This window comes from Podarcis gaigeae (genome assembly GCF_964106915.1).
Source record: "Podarcis gaigeae genome assembly, chromosome: 11".
Lineage (NCBI taxonomy): Eukaryota > Metazoa > Chordata > Lepidosauria > Squamata > Lacertidae > Podarcis > Podarcis gaigeae.
The window spans coordinates 39,468,215-39,485,258 of NC_139687.1; positions in this window are offsets into that span (position 1 = coordinate 39,468,215).

Consider the following 17,044-nt stretch of genomic DNA (forward strand, 5'->3'; position numbering starts at 1 on the left):
TTTCTTTTTTTAAAAAAATATATTTATTTGTTTTTACAGAAAAAGAAAAAACATCACAAAAATACATACCAACAAAAACTAACACAAATACACATAAAACAGAAAAAAGCAAAATAAAAACTCCAATTTTTAAATTCATGTTTACAAAACTTTCTTTCTTGACTTCCTCGCGCCTCCCTTTTTTGTGTTCCTCTTTGTCCAATCAGATACAGCAAATCCTTGCCCTCTTTAGAAACTCATTTCTAGTTATTAAAATCAATTCTATTATGTCTCCAATCTTTCCTCCTTATGTTTAAACACCTTTAACATATTAATTACTTTTGACATAATATGACTTTAGTCTTTTACCCTTTTTCTATTTACATTTTTGCATACTTTTTAACACTGTATCCCTAATGCCATATTATTTTTATATCCAACATCATTTTAGCATTCATAAACTTTGCAATATTTTTGCAGATAATCCTTAAACTTCTTCCAATCCTCTTCCACCGCTTCTTCTCCCAGGTCTCGGATTCTGCCAGTCATTTCTGCCATTTCCATGTAGTCTATTACTTGCATCTGCCATTCTTCCAAGGTGGGCAAATCTTGTGTCTTGCAAACTGAAGATTTCTGTGTGTGTAATTTTAGGTTTTGTTTTGCTTTGCTTTGCTTTCTTCTAGTGTGTTTATATGAATGTTATAATATTGTTAGAAATTTAGTATTGCAACAGTTCCAAACTATATTGCATTCTTTTTAGTGGGAGGGACTGTAGAAAATGCTTTGCATGCAGGTCTTCAGTTTATTTCATGGCATCTGCAAGTGTGCTTCTGAACCCACATGCATATCCAGCACTCATGTGTATTCAACACACAACTCTGAGAGGATTGGATCCTTTTGCTAGAGTCAGTATGTGTGTCTGTTATTGAAACATGTTTATTCTTATCCTTATGCCCCATAAAAAGTTGTGCACACTGGGAAATAAAGAAATGTTGGTTTATTACATGGCACAAACCATATTACAAATATGTAGGCACCAAATCATTCAGTAGAAGCTTCTTCTTCTTTGGCGATCACTTGTAGCCAAGTAAGATTGTCTTCCATAAACCAGTTTTAACAGTGAGTCTGTAAGTGACTGTGGAGGCCAATTCTGAATCCACTAGTCCTTCCACAGTGGGGACATAGGTTTCCGTGCCGGAGTTGATCATGGTGAGGGTTTGCCAAGCGTGCCTTCCTCTTAGCACGTTTCTCCTTTTTGTTCTGAGTTTGAGCATCTTCAAAGGCCATGACACCTTGGTAAAGGCTATTCTCCAATTGGAGCGCTCGCAGGCCACCTTGGTCATCAAGAGTAAAAGAGTCATGAATTACCAAAGTTTGAAGAGTGAGCGTGATTCCCACTAAAAGATGAGAAGAAAAGGTGATCTAGCACATCCACTGCCATGCCTGCAGAAATAAAGAAGTAGAGCTGTGTGTGCCAGCATATTGCTGACCACGTACTCTGAAATTCTGAATGATCCCACTTAATATTCACGTGAATGTTAAACAGCATGGGGATAAAATTGAACCCTGTGGAACCCCAGACAGACTCGATGGGGCCAAGAATCACCCTCTGGAAACAACCATTCAGGTAGGACTTGAACCACTGCAGGGTAATGTCACCTACCCGCAACTGGGTCAGCTGCTCCAGAAGCATATGGTGGTCAATGGTATTGAAAGCCACTGAGAGATCAGGGGACATACTCCCCCATCTCTCTCTTGACAGAGGTCATCACACAGGGCAATTACAGTAGTTCCCATGCCAAAACTGGGCCTAAACCTCAACTGGAATGACCCTTGACAAGGTATGTTTAAGCGGAAGTTTGGAGAAGCGATTGATATAACTGTGGCAGCAGATTCTAAGAAAGCAAATAGAAGGGCTGGTCCAACTTTTTAAAAGTCTATAAAAGATTTCAGGATAAAAATAACAAATAAGGGGTGATTTATATAAACATAGCTACAGTGTATTACATAAGGAATTTGTTGCCCTGGTTTCACAAAGACAGGAGTTATCCATTTCTAGTAGAATTTTTGTAATTAAAATGATACTTTTATGCACAATATCTTTTTGGGGGGTGTTTGTGTTACAAACAAGTCACTAACAGCCCACTAAAATCAATGGGTGGTATTAAACTAAGCTTTACTCAGGGTAGACTCAGGGTAGACTCACTGAAATTAATAAACAAGTCTTAATTATGTCCATTCATTCCCATAGGTCTACTCTGCGTAGACCTCCGTGTTTTGCTGGGAGAGGCCCCTGTCTGAAGTTCTGGAGAGCCAGTGCCAGTCAGAATAGACAACAGTTTGAATTCAGAACATTGCAAATTTATTTAGGAATGTTTTAGAAACAAGAATATTAAGCAGGTACCTATATCTGAATTTTATGGTCTTCTGCAGAGACAGACAATATAGCTGTCCCTTATTATTGTGTCCCATGCTGCAAAAAACTGATAGCATTTAAAATTTCACATGCTGTTTCCTCCTTACAAAGCTTGCCTAACTGCAAATATTTTTGTGGAAAGAGCAAATGTTATAGAGTTCTTCCTTCCTTTAAATTATGAAATCACTAAGCAGCACAAACCTCATAAAAAGAGCTAACCAGCGTGAACAAATAATACGGAAGAACGTTGGGGGAGCGGAAGGAGGAAATGTATTTCTAAGAATCGCTTTGAAATGGGGACAAAGAGATTGAGGTGAGCATTGTTGACCAAATGCCTTCCTTGGGGTCTTTCCACCCCCTTTTTTGCAAGGAGGATATTTTCCAGGAAGAAGAACTTTGTGAAAAAGAAGCAATTTACCCAGCGCTGTCCATTCACAGCACCAGAACAGGTCTTTTATATGGACAAGCTGAAGATAAATGAGATGCTGCTTAATTGGAACAAAATTTATGTAGTCATTATTTGTCTGAGGCAAGCAGTTCATTTTACAGTTGCAACTGTGGTGTCTCATTCCACTGAGTTCATGGTGTGTTGTTGTTGAGGATGTATCTTTGAGATAAAGAGAGGCCCCCATTGTATTCCAGTGCTAAGCTGCTTTCATAATTAAGAAGTTTTCCTATAATATTTAAAAATTCCCCCCCAATATCCTCTAGCTTTTTGTCGTGTGTGTGTGTGTATCTGGTCCAGCGATGGCCCATCTAGTCCACTATCCTGTTCTCAACAGTGGTCAACCAGATGCCAATGGGAAACTTGCAAGCTGGACCTGAGAACAAGAGCTGCCTCTGCTCCTGCAGATTCCAGCAACTGGTATTCAGGAGCATTGCTACCTCTGACCATGGAGGCAGAGAATAGCCATCACTGGACACATGCCCTGATCTACTTTCTATGATACTCACGTCTATTTATCACAGATGGTAAATGACACATGTAGAAAGGAATTATTAGTAGAATAGAACCAATAGAACCACGTCCTTCTGGATGTCTTCTAAAGCCTTGGCTTGGACATTTTCTGGAAGCAGTCTAATATGTTTTTATTCAGATAGGCATTTGTGGCGATGGACAAGCAGATGTTTGCAGCTCTTTCATTATAGATTAGGGATAGGGAACCTGCGACCCTCCTTATGTTGTTGGTTTCCAGCTGGCATGGCTACTGGTCACTCAGGGATCATATGAGTTGCAATCCAACAGCACCTGGAGAACCACAAATCCCCCATCCCTGCCTGAGACATAATAGGTAGAAAGTCTGTCTTTGGTAAAAGACAAAAGTCTTCAAACTCTACTGTTTTCCCCTTGCACCTATAAGTCACCACCCAGGGCTCAATTCATATTTTTGCACACTCTTCATTTTTCTGAGTGTAGAAAAGTTCTAGGGGCAGCATTACTCAGGTCTTGCTTCCCTTTGGATGAGATATCACTGGAGACTTTTGGAATTCTTCTGCAAATATACATATGTACAAGAAGAGCATGTGTAGAAGCAAACAGCATAAGCATCCCAGCAGGCAGAAGACTCGCTGCCCCACTTCAGATCCTCAGAAAGAGGAACCTGCACCCCAAGATGCTTCCAAAACTCTTCCAAAGGTCAGGACCTTTCCAAAAGACTCTTGGAAATGGTTGTTTTCCCCTGACAGAGCTACAGTTCCCACCTTTAACAAACCACAGTTCCAGGATTCTGTGGTGGAAGTCCTGTGCTTTAAATATCCGTTGTATGTACTTTAAATGTATGGTGTGGATTTGCCTGTCTCTCCACCACTGCCTCTAAGGGACGCAGGTGGCGCTGTGGGTTAAAGCCTCAGCGCCTAGGACTTGCCGATCGAAAGGTCGGCGGTTCGAATCCCTGCGGCGGGGTGCGCTCCCGCTGCTCGGTCCCAGCGCCTGCCAACCTAGCAGTTCGAAAGCACCTCCGGGTGCAAGTAGATAAATAGGGACCGCTTACCAGCGGGAAGGTAAACGGCGTTTCCGTGTGCAGCTCTGGCTCGCCAGAGCAGCGATGTCACGCTGGCCACGTGACCCGGAAGTGTCTCCGGACAGCGCTGGCCCCTGGCCTCTTGAGTGAGATGGGCGCACAACCCCAGAGTCTGTCAAGACTGGCCCGTACGGGCAGGGGTACCTTTACCTTTACCACCACTGCCTCAAATTACGTTTGTCTAACACACACCGTAAGACCTGGGCAGGGTGGGGGAGGTTCCCTTGCCCTAACTGGTGGCTTTCACATTCCAGGGATTATCATGAAACCACCACTCTATCAAGTAGTTCAAGTAAACATCCACCACACATCCTGGACCAGTTACCTCCTTACAGAAGGCATGGTTTGGTCGTTGACCATAAAGGAATGTTAACCAGGAACGAGCCCATTAGCATTATTTTGTCAGAACCCTACAGGTGTTCATTGCAACTGGATAACAAGCAACCACACTACTACTGTGCCATGCAAGTTGCTCTCTGGCTGCACCATACACAGCAATGTCTATAAAGAGGAGTCACACAAATTATGTAGCTTCTTCCCGTCCAGCACCACCAGCTTCTAGGACAGCATGAGAAGTAACTGCCATTTGTTTACCCAGTCTGCTTGGTTCCTTTATGAGGTCCTTAGCAGTACAGCTTAGGACTGGACCAACGCAGAACTTGTTCTCAGTCCCACACTACAAGTAATAGAGACATAAGTTGGGTCTTGGTTTGTTCGCTTACAATTATTATTCATGGTCCCATGTGGAGCTCTGATGTAGAACCTGGTGCTGAGGCTACTCCTGGAATACTGAATGAATAACAGTTAGCCAGGAGACTGCTGTCTTGCCTCAAGCAGCTAGGTAGAAAGACCAGAGTGAGACACTGGAGACAGTGCAGGTAAGATCCACCACCATCATCATGGGTGTTCAGGTGTTTTTGGACTACAATTCTCATCATCATCCCTTTCCACTGTCCATGTTAGCTGGGGCTGATGGGAGCTGTCTTCCAATTACATCTGAAGGGCATGTGGTTGGGGAAGACTTCCATACACTGCTAATAAGGAAATTTCCATGAAGGTCATTTCCTGAAGTTGTTACTGAATGGAATAAAAAAGGCTTTTAGTGAAAGCCCTCAAGTGTCTGAATATTAAATGTTATTAAAATTAGGGGATGCCACTTCATTTGGACTTCTGACAGTTAATGGAGTTTTCCTCTGACAGGTACATTACTAGTAAAGTTATTATAAGGCAGTGAAGTCTGTCGTTACAATTGCTCATGAAATGCCAGAATAAAAGACTTCCAGAATCTGATTAATTTTGATTAAAGCATCAGACCAAAATTCAGACAATGTGACAATTTATTTGTTGTTGTTTTTTTTAAAAAAAATAAAAGCACATACAGTTGCTAAAAAGCAGTCAGGGAATGTGAAAATGTGACAGTACACCCTCCACATGACCAGTTTAAAATATTTACTATTTTAGGATTCAACAAACTATGCTGGATCTGACAAATTTCACTCCTGTAAATGAATTTTATACAGCTTAACTGAGAAACTAGCCTCATTGAGTTCAGTGGAACTTACTTCCAGGTGTGCAGAGAATTGTGAATTTAGTCTTTAAGGGGCTACCGGACTCATTGTTGTTCTGATTACACAATGAAGCCATCCTTGAATTTATACTCCATCTGCAGCTTCATCAATTGTTTACCCCAAAGTTAAATATTCATCCAGTTGCTAAATCTATTACAGCAAGAGTGGGAGGATGGGTCCCTTCCAAATGCTGTCCAACTGGCTGTACTTATCCATGTTTACTTAGATGTAATTGCTACAGAGTTCATTACTTCTAAATAAATGTGTTTATGACTGCAGCCTAAGAGAGCAATCCTGAGCACAGTAAACTGGTGTAAATTATACTGGTTTAATTTAAACCAGGATAATGAACTTCCACCAACATAACCGGCCTGAGCCAGGACTTGGTTGACTGCACCAGACAACTCTAAATCCTGAGCTGCTCATCCCGGCAGATCTGAGCTCAGGTAGAATTTGTTCCCCAATTCAAACACCCCCTTTCCTTTTCGATATATGTATAATTCACGCTTTAATTGAAATACAAGAACTTTTTGAATGACAAATGTAACAGGAGCCACACTCACAACCCATATTTAGTGGAAGTTCAACTCAAATCAATGGCTTCAATTTTCCTTGCACTGTTTTGTGAGGTATACATGTCATAGCTCCCTGTTTAATCATGCTGCTTTTAAAAAAATACAATCAACTAGAAATACCTTAATCTACACCCCTAGTCTCTTTCGTTGTTCTATAATTATGGGATGCATCTTAATTTATACCCAGGAGAACATTTTTACTAGCATTAAGGGGGGAGAGACCTATTTGCATGATTGCACATACAATAATAATAAGAAGAAGAGTTTGGATTTGATATCCCGCCTTTCACTCCCTTTTAAGGAGTCTCAAAGCGGCTAACAAGCTCCTTTCCCTTCCTCCCCCACAACAAACACTCTGTGAGGTGAGTGGGGCTGAGAGACTTCAGAGAAGTGTGACTGGCCCAAGGTCACCCAGCAGCTGCATGTGGAGGAGCGGAGACTTGAACCCAGTTCCCCAGATTACAAGACTACAGCTCTTAACCACCACACCACACTGGCTCTCACTTTATCCTATTCTCACCTTTCCAAGTTTCTAAGCTAGTGATATCAACCCCCCAAAAATGTAAAAGTTCTACTGTAGAAGAGTCCAAACAACAATGGGACTTATGGCATAAGTTTTCGTGAGCTACAGACCACCTCATCAGATGCATGAAGAAAAATCCAGACTTACAGGTGTGTATGTGTATCACTTGTGTGTGTGAAGTGTTTGGACAATGTATTAGCTTAAGCTAAGACTGCCACAACACCTGTTATCTGAATGTTTTGTAACCTGAGTTACGTATCATATTGACATGCACATTAAAACCTTTGGCAGAAAGAGAGTTGGGAGTTTGAACCCTGCATCTATCAGTGATGGCCAGGACATTAATACAGCTACCCTTCTGGAAATTGTTACAAACAAGCAGCTTGCAAAAAAAGCTCAAGTGACTTGAGTTTGTGATCGAAAGATTAGTACAAGGCTCCTTGAGTCTGACAGGCAGCGAAGGTTGTATTTTAAATTCTAATCACCTTTAATGCTGTGTGTCAGGGTTTCAGAGACAGAGAGCGAGGGGGAAGGGTCCCAGGGTGATGAGGAGGAGGACGACAACGACCCGAGGTTGTCTCAGAGTCCGTCAAGCGATTCGGAGGATTCCCAAAAGGGAGCCCCCCTGGCCAGGCCGAGGGGCGATAGAGGGGGAAGCAGTCAGAAGCAGGAGAGCGGAGGGGGAACCCCCAGTGGGAGTTGGAGATCGGGACCGGCTCCTCTGTCGGAACGGAGTGAAAGGGGTGGAGTTACCAGTGTGTCAGAAAGAGCAGAACAGGAAACAAAGGGGGGAAAGAGTTCGGAGCAAGACGTCCTGCCGGAAGGGGTGGAGAGTAGCACCGAGAGCAGCGTAACTGTCGAAAGGAAGGTCAGAGGCAACGTACGCGTGCCAAGTTCAAATGTGGAGGCGCGCGGAAGTGAGGAGAGTCCTGGGGAGGAGCCTGGTCCCAAAGCGCGAAGGAGGGGGGAGCAGGCGTCAGAGGACTCAGCCTCTGGGGAGTCCCGGAGGGAGGGAACACAGGGGGGCAGGAAGACCCTGCGGAAAAGGAAGGAGAGGAAAAGGTGGAGCAGTACAAGCCTCTTAAACTGGTGCAGAGGCGGGACGGATTCAGAGGGGACTTCTACGATCTAAGAGTAACAGATCCGGAGCCACGGAGCTTGGATGTAATGCCAACAATGTTCTTCAATAAAACCTTTTGTATATAACTTGGACTGGACTTTGGTCTCTTGTGAGCTGGGACCACGGGTGGCTCTGACAGTAAGTCCCCTCCCAAAGAACGCAAAATTTTTTTTGCAAAGCTCACAAACGGTGACAGCCATGAGTGCGGAGGATCAGCTGACAGCGCTGCAAACTACAGTTTCCGAACTCACCGCTGCAGTCCTTGCGTCTCAGAAGAAGCATGACGAAATGGAGAAGCGCTGCCAGGACCTGCAAACAAGGTGGGAGCGTGCAAGCAGGGAAGGGTTCCCAGGGTCCAGATCAGAGGGAATTGGACTTGGAAGGCGGGGGGGGGGGCAGTCTAGTCACCCACTTCGATGGGAACCTGAAGCACTACCCCAGTTTCAGAGCAGACGTCTTGTATGCACTGCACTTGCTTCGTCATGACTTTAAAGATGAGGAAGAGAAAGTGGGATTTATTATTTCTCATTTGCATGGGGAGGCCAGAGCGTGGTTGCGCAATTTGTGGCGTGAAGATGGCCCTGCCCGCCGCGATTCTGATGAATTCATTAAAGCGATGGATGCGTGCTTCCAGTCAACCGTGGATTTGGATCTTGCGTGCAAGGAAATATTTGGACTGTGGCAAGGCAAAGCCACTGTGCGTCAGTACCATTCCAGATTTTTTGCGTTACTGACTGCGTTACGCTGGGAAAAAGACTGCACACCTGTGAGGGATTTGTTCTGGGAGGGTCTCAGCGGTCCCATAAAGGATGAGCTTGCCAGGGGAGACAGACCTCAAACCCTGGAGGAGGTGGTGCAGAGGGCTCTTGCGATAGGGATACGACACGAGGGACGTCCTTGGCACAATGAGGAAGAACGTCAGGTGCGTGCACCAGCAAGGACGTCTCCTTTCATCCCCAGGGATTTCGGCCAGGCACATCCCTCGCCGCTGGTGAGGCAGGGGGAGGAGCCGATGGAAATTGGTGGTGCTAAGGCTCAAGCAACAGCCAGAGCCCCAGCTTCCGGTGCAGTAAAGGCGAAGCCTCCTACAGGGACCAGGAAGTGTTACATCTGTGACAGTGCACTGCACATGGCGAAAGAGTGCCCCCAGAGGCTCCAGAAGCACACTGCAGCTTTAGCAACAGTAGCAGCAGAAGTGATCCAAGAAGAGGAACCTCAGGGAAACGACAATGCCTGGCTGGAAGCAGAATTGCTGGGGCTCAGCCAGGCGAATCTATAGAACAGTCCCCAGCGTCTTTGCAACCCACAGACCCTTTGCCACCCAAGCCAGCGGTGCAGCTCACCGCAACACTTCAGTTGCCGAATGGGACCACCCTAGAAGTGCCCATCACGATCGATTCTGGGAGCAACGCCGATTTCGTGGGGATGCAGTTCGTCAAGCAGCATCGCATAGCGCTTCTGCCCGCCACAACGCCTCTGAACGTAGTCACGGTGGATGGCAGGAAATTGCTAGGAGGGCAGGTTGTGCAACAGACACCTCCCATGGTGATGCGTATTGGAGATCACCGAGAAGTCATTAGCTTCAATGTCACCCACCTGTCTGACACGCCTATAGTATTAGGCATGAGTTGGCTGGAGAGACACAGTCCTGCTGTAGCGTGGTACCAACGCCAGATCACCTTTTGCTCATCGTACTGTGCTCAAAATTGCATCCAGTCCTGCCAGGAGGAGGGGGCTGAGCAGCAGCTGCGACTTGGCATGGTGCAGGCAGTACCTAGCAAGTACGAAGGGTTCCTGGAGGTTTTCTGCGAGAAGGAAGCTGACCAGTTGCCGCTCCACAGACCTTATGATTGTGCCATCGACCTGTTGCCGGGGGCGCAGCTGCCGACTGCGAAACTGTATTCCATGTCTGAGGACGAGATGCAAGAACTCAGAGAGTTCATAGAGCACAATTTGAAGCGTGGATTCATCCGGGAATCTAAAGCAGTGGGGGGCAGTCCTGTGTTCTTTGTGAAGAAGAAGGACACGCCCCAAAAAAGACTCATTGTGGACTATCGGACCATAAACAGTATGACCAAACCCAAGGCCTTCCCCATGCCCAAGATTGATGATCTCCTAGCGACCGTGCGGAAGGGGAAGATCTTCACCAAATTGGATCTGCGTGGAGCGTATAACCTCATACGCATCCGGGAGGGCGATGAGTGGAAGACGGCCATGTTCACGCCTCTGGGCACGTATGAATACAGAGTTATGCCGTTTGGCCTCCAAAATGGATCTCACGTCTTCCAAGCCTTTATGCATCACGTGCTAGCGGGACTCCTCTACAAGAAATGTGTGTGTTTTCTCGACGACATCCTGATCTTTTCGGAAACGGAAGAGGCCCATGAGAGGGACGTAAAGGAAGTCCTGCAGAGACTACGGGAAAACAGGCTCTACGCCAAGTTAGAGAAGTGCCAGTTTGATGCGACGGAGGTGGATTTCCTAGGCTACAAGCTGTCCGACAAGGGGCTGGCCATGGACAGCGTCAAGGTCCGCGCGGTGTTGGACTGGAAGAGCCCACGCAATCGGAAGGAAGTCCAGAGATTCGTCGGTTTCGCCAATTTCTACCGCAAATTCATCAGAGGTTTTGCAAAGGAGACGGCAGCCATCACGGACACTCTGAGTTCCAAGAAGAAGAAGTTCGTTTGGACGGAACAGGCGGAGCGCTCTTTTCGGAAGCTTAAAAGCCTTTTCGCCTCCGAGGAGCAGCTGCTGCATGTGAATCCAGGCAGGCCCATGCGAGTAGAAACCGACGCGTCAGACAGAGCGGTTGGAGCCGTACTCCTACAAGAAGATTCGCAAGGGAACTGGAGACCCGGTGCCTTTTACTCCCGAAAGCTCAGCAAGGCGGAGCAAAACTACACCATATGGGACAGGGAGCTGTTAGCCATTCACGCAGCTTTCAAAGCGTGGCGACACTTCCTCATAGGAGCCAAGCACACAGTACAGGTCCGCACGGACCACAAGAACCTAGAGTATTGGCGCACGGCGAAGCTCCAGAGCCAGAGACACATGCGCTGGGCGGAATTCTTCGCGGATTTCGACTTCCGAATAGAGTACATCCCGGGAGATTCCAACGTTATAGCCGATGCGCTCTCCAGGAAACCGCAATATCTCGATGAAGCGGCGCCAGTAGCGGCCAAGCACATTTTCGCGCCGCAGGCGTGGGCGTGCGCTGCCATCACAGTAGACCTGGACGCGGTGCGACGCGCGTTGCAAGTAGATCAGTTCGCGCAATCCAAGATGGAGGAGTTGCGCAGAGGTTTGCAGAGAGACGAAGAGTTCCAACTACGTGACGGGCTGTTAACTCGCAAAGGTGCCCTCTACGTACCAAGCGACGAGCTTCGCGCAAAGGTTCTGCAGCAGTTGCACGACGCCCCCAGTGCGGGCCATTTCGGCAAGGAGAAGACAATAGAATTGGTGGCAAGAGACTTTTGGTGGCCACGGATGCGTGGAGAGGTAGCGGATTACGTCGCCAGGTGTGACACTTGTCAAAGGTCCAAGCCAGTACACCAGAAGCCAGCGGGGCTGCTGGAACCGCTGGAAACACCACAGCAACCGTGGGAGAGGGTAGCCTTGGACTTCGTTACTGACCTGCCCAGCTCCAGAGGGAAGACGGCGGTACTGGTGGTAGTGGACCTGTTCACCAAGATGGCGCACTTCATTCCTGCGCAAAGGTGGCGACGGCGGAACAGACTGCCAAACTCTTCATCGATCATGTGTTCAGGGTGCATGGGCTGCCGCAGTCCATCCTGTCCGACAGGGGGCGCCAGTTTGTTTCCAATTTTTGGCAGAAGCTTCTAGGTATCCTGCACATCAAGATCAACCTAACGTCGGCGAGACATCCACAGACCAACGGCCAAGCTGAGAGGGTCAACGCGATCATGCAGCAGTACCTGAGATGTTACGCCAATCAGCGACCCGCAGCTTGGGTGGACTACCTGCCGATGGCAGAGTTTGCCTATAACAACACGAAGCACGCGTCCACGGGGGTGACGCCGTTCTTCGCGAACAACGGTCGTCATCCCAGAACCTTTCCGGGGTTCGTGGCACCGGGAGAGGGGGTGCCGCAAGAGGCCGACCAGTTTGCAGCGGAGCTGCAGGAGGTGCACGAAGAGCTGCGGAGACATTTGGAGCTAGCCAAGCAAGCATATAAGGTGCAGGCAGACAAAAACAGGAGAGTGGGGGAGGACATCCAGGTGGGGGACTGGGTGTGGTTAGCGGCCCAAGCGATGCCAGCCAAGTCGTTGGCCAAGAAGAAACTAGGGCACAGGCAGTTAGGGCCGTACCAGGTGGAGGCTAGAATCAACCCTGTAGCCTTTCGACTGGCCCTCCCCGAAGGTTCCAGAGTGCACCCGGTCTTCCATAGGTCGGTGCTCACTCCCTACAAGGCACCGCACAGGTTTCAGGAGTCTGAAACAGTACCGGACCCACACATTAAGTCACCGGAGAGGGAGAGAGCGCCTAGGGCCGAACCTCTCAACGAGGTCACAGAAATCCTGGACTCGAGATGGGGGGAAGAGGGGGTAGAATACTTTCTAGCCAGAGAGGGTACTCCAGCCAGTGCCAACAGTTGGGTGCCGGACTACGCTTTAGACGAACCTCTTCTAAAAGACGAGTTCCATGCCCTTTTCCCGCATAGACCCATGCCAGCCGAGTACTTTGATGACTGGCTCTTTACGCCCACACTTTCAGACAGTACTTTCCGGGGTTTTTCTTCCGCCGAGGAGAGAACGCCAGAATCAAGCCCGCCCAGGGGATCGTGCTCAGGGGTGGACACAGAACCCTCTTATTGGTGGGACGAGCAACCAGAGGAAGACTGGCGCAGGAAATGGCTGACGGGACCTTGGCCGGCAGCACCAGACGAAGTGCCAATGGAAGAGGGAGAAGAGAACACTTTGGGTGAAGAACCCGAATTCGAACACTCATACACCGAACTGCAAGCAGAGGACATGGAAGTACAAAAACTGTATCCTGCATCTACCTCCGAAGAGCTGCAGCTCCCACAACCTGCACCCGATGGGCGGGAGGGGGGAAGGGGGGGCTTTGAGGGGGGGATGGATGTCAGGGTTTCAGAGACAGAGAGCGAGGGGGAAGGGTCCCAGGGTGATGAGGAGGAGGACGACAACGACCCGAGGTTGTCTCAGAGTCCGTCAAGCGATTCGGAGGATTCCCAAAAGGGAGCCCCCCTGGCCAGGCCGAGGGGCGATAGAGGGGGAAGCAGTCAGAAGCAGGAGAGCGGAGGGGGAACCCCCAGTGGGAGTTGGAGATCGGGACCGGCTCCTCTGTCGGAACGGAGTGAAAGGGGTGGAGTTACCAGTGTGTCAGAAAGAGCAGAACAGGAAACAAAGGGGGGAAAGAGTTCGGAGCAAGACGTCCTGCCGGAAGGGGTGGAGAGTAGCACCGAGAGCAGCGTAACTGTCGAAAGGAAGGTCAGAGGCAACGTACGCGCGCCAAGTTCAAATGTGGAGGTGCGCGGAAGTGAGGAGAGTCCTGGGGAGGAGCCTGGTCCCAAAGCGCGAAGGAGGGGGGAGCAGGCGTCAGAGGACTCAGCCTCTGGGGAGTCCCGGAGGGAGGGAACACAGGGGGGCAGGAAGACCCTGCGGAAAAGGAAGGAGAGGAAAAGGTGGAGCAGTACAAGCCTCTTAAACTGGTGCAGAGGCGGGACGGATTCAGAGGGGACTTCTACGATCTAAGAGTAACAGATCCGGAGCCACGGAGCTTGGATGTAATGCCAACAATGTTCTTCAATAAAACCTTTTGTATATAACTTGGACTGGACTTTGGTCTCTTGTGAGCTGGGACCACGGGTGGCTCTGACACTGTGTCTCTATTCAAGTTGCACAGAGAAGAAAATGAATAACTATAGTTAAAATGAAGCTATCATAACACCAGCTTTCTGGAACAAGAGTTTCAGAACTTGTTCAAGAACTTTGCTCAGCGGTGGGGTACTCCCCCCCCCAAGGACTGAAAAAGAGTCCCACCAACTGTAATGTTTCAGAGGCTTCATGCTGATAGTTGGACGAGTCCATAGACATTGGAGGATGGGGCTGAAGACACCCTACACTTTTTCTCTCTCTTAAGAGAATCATCACCCCACATTATTTCAATCCAAAGAGGAAAGAAGCTGATGGCAATGGTGATCTTAACTTCGAATCAGACCATTTCACACTCTTTCTAACAAACAGGGAGTAAGAGTCCTCCTAAATCCTTCCCCCATATATCCATCCATCCATCCATCCATCCATCCATCCATCCATCCACGTGGGGGACTGGACTGAATAGCCATTGTTCTTACTTGTTTAAACTAGAGGATGAAGATGTCCATGTGCTTCCCTATTGCCATCGCTGCTATGCAAGGGTTGCCTGTTCTTATGTTCTGTCTATAAGGATAACTTTCTATCTACAGTGGTACCTTGGGTTACAGATGCTTCATGTTACAGATGCTTCAGGTTACAGTCTCCGCTAACCCAGAAATAGTACCTCGGGTTAAGAACTTTGCTTCAGGATGAGAACAGAAATCGCGTGGTGGCAGCGGGAGGCTCCATTAGCTAAAGTGGTGCTTCAGGTTAAGAACAGTTTCAGGTTAAGAACGGACCTCCGGAACGAATTAAGTTCTTAACCCAAGGTATCACTATACTGGATTACACAGGCTCTCAGTGGAAGACTCATGGCCATGTGAGTCACCCTGTGCCAACAACTTTGGGGCCTTTGGGTTTTTATTTCGAAAGATTCTTGTGTGTCACATTGAATAATGTCACCTCTTTCTCTTTGTAAGCAATGCCATTAAAATGTTGGAACAGGCATCTTTATTGATTGCAAGGGAAAGAAGCCTAGATAAATTCATCTTTCATCTTCAGCACTGCAGCCTTGACAGAGGAACCAAACCAAACCAAACAAATAATTGGTCACTTAAATAATGAACTTCATTTTTGTGTTTTAAATTGAATTGTAACAAGTACATTTTTTAACCCCCCTCCCCCCAAAAAATAAACACACACTTACTTCATTGGTTTGGTTAATGCCAGGATGAAAGAACCAACCCAGGAGTTTCAGGTAAGCCACCCTGAATTATCTGAAGGAATATTAGCATATATGTGCCGTATGTCATGAATATCCAAATGATCCATTAGGATTTATGTAGAAAGAATGACAAAAAAATTATTATTATTATACAATAAAACCTTAAATCTTTATTAATCAATCTTTCTATTTCTGTCTACCTCCACCTCCCAAGTTGGTTCAACCATGTGAACAGGAGAGGAATGTTAGCTGAGAGGATTTGCGAAACCCAGACAATTTTACCTAGGAAGGAGGCCCCTGAATACCCTTTCTTCATAGGAACTACCTTGGAGAATGGTGCAGTAGGGCAGTACAGCTGGCTGTTAACCAGAAGGCTGGTCGTTCAAGCCCACCCAGGGATGGCTGTGGACAGGATTCCTGCATTGCAGGGGGCTGGACTATATGACCCTCATGGTCCCGGCCAACTCTACAATTCTTTGATTCTGTGATCATCACCATCTAATCTAAACAGTTTACAAGTATAAAAACCCATCACACAAACATTAAAATATGAGCATTAATAATTAATATACACAGTAAAACAACCCCATTAAAATAAAGGTAAAATTAAAGTAAAATAAGGCAATCCTATCAAACACTGCAGTTATAACAGGAAGCTCAAGCTGAAACATTATGGAATGCCTGTGTAAGCAGGTGGAACTTTAAAAGCCAGCAGAATACCATTTGGCAGGAAATGCATTCCATAGCACCAGCCCACCTCCATGTCATCACAAGTCAATCATCATTAGGCCATGGCAATGATCCCTTCAATGGGCAATGGCTTCCTTACTGGGCTCCATCTGAAGATTTTTGCACACTAGCATGGAAATTTGTGGTCCAACAAGATTTTGGTCCTAAGCTGTTCTGATACAAATGACAACCCATTTTGTTGGCAGGGAAAAACTGATAAGCTTTTTAATTCAATATAATATCATATGAAAATTAAGAAATACAATGAAATGCTTAAATATATTTATTTATCTCTTGGATGTGCTCTTTGGTACAGTTGTCTGCCTTCTTTGATTTTCTGAACTGATTGCTTTTAATGGTTTTTATGTTTCGAGATGTGTATTGGCTTGCATTTTTAATATTTGTAGGCCTGTTTGGTTGAAAAGCAAGCTCTCAAGCGTCACCGTAAAAGCGAGCACAAACTCAGAAGCCCCGCTTCACCGAGAAAGTTCCATTTACAAATGGAAAACTTTATTTATTGGCACTTCCATGTAGCTGTCATGCTTACAGTTGTTGCAGCAAGAGCTCTCTGACTCATCCTGTAGAAGGGGGGGGGGAGGCAGTAGCAGGGGGTTAGTGGTCCAAATAGAGTCATAATGAAGCATATTCTCTTTCTGCATGCTGTGACACTTCAGCATCATTCTAGCTAATAAGCAATGCAATAAGCCAAGGACCTTGTGTTTCTTAGCTGATTCTATTTCTAGTGCAAAGAAGAAAGGCAAAACAGACAGCATTTGCTCTTTGTGGAATAGCATGACTGAGTGAGGATGCTTTTCCAAAACTCTCCATGTTACCTCTGAAATTGGTGTGTACATGTGTTTGATTGCCAAATATTCATGTTTTAAAAGAAATTGATCAGGAAAATTTGAGCTCAGAGTATTTATTTATTGCATTTATGTCTCATCTTTCCTTCAAGGATCACAAGGCAGCCTACATAGTTCTGTCCATCCCCCCTTTATCCTAATAAAAACCCTGTGAAGTAGGTTAGACTGAGTGTGAGTGATTGGCTCAA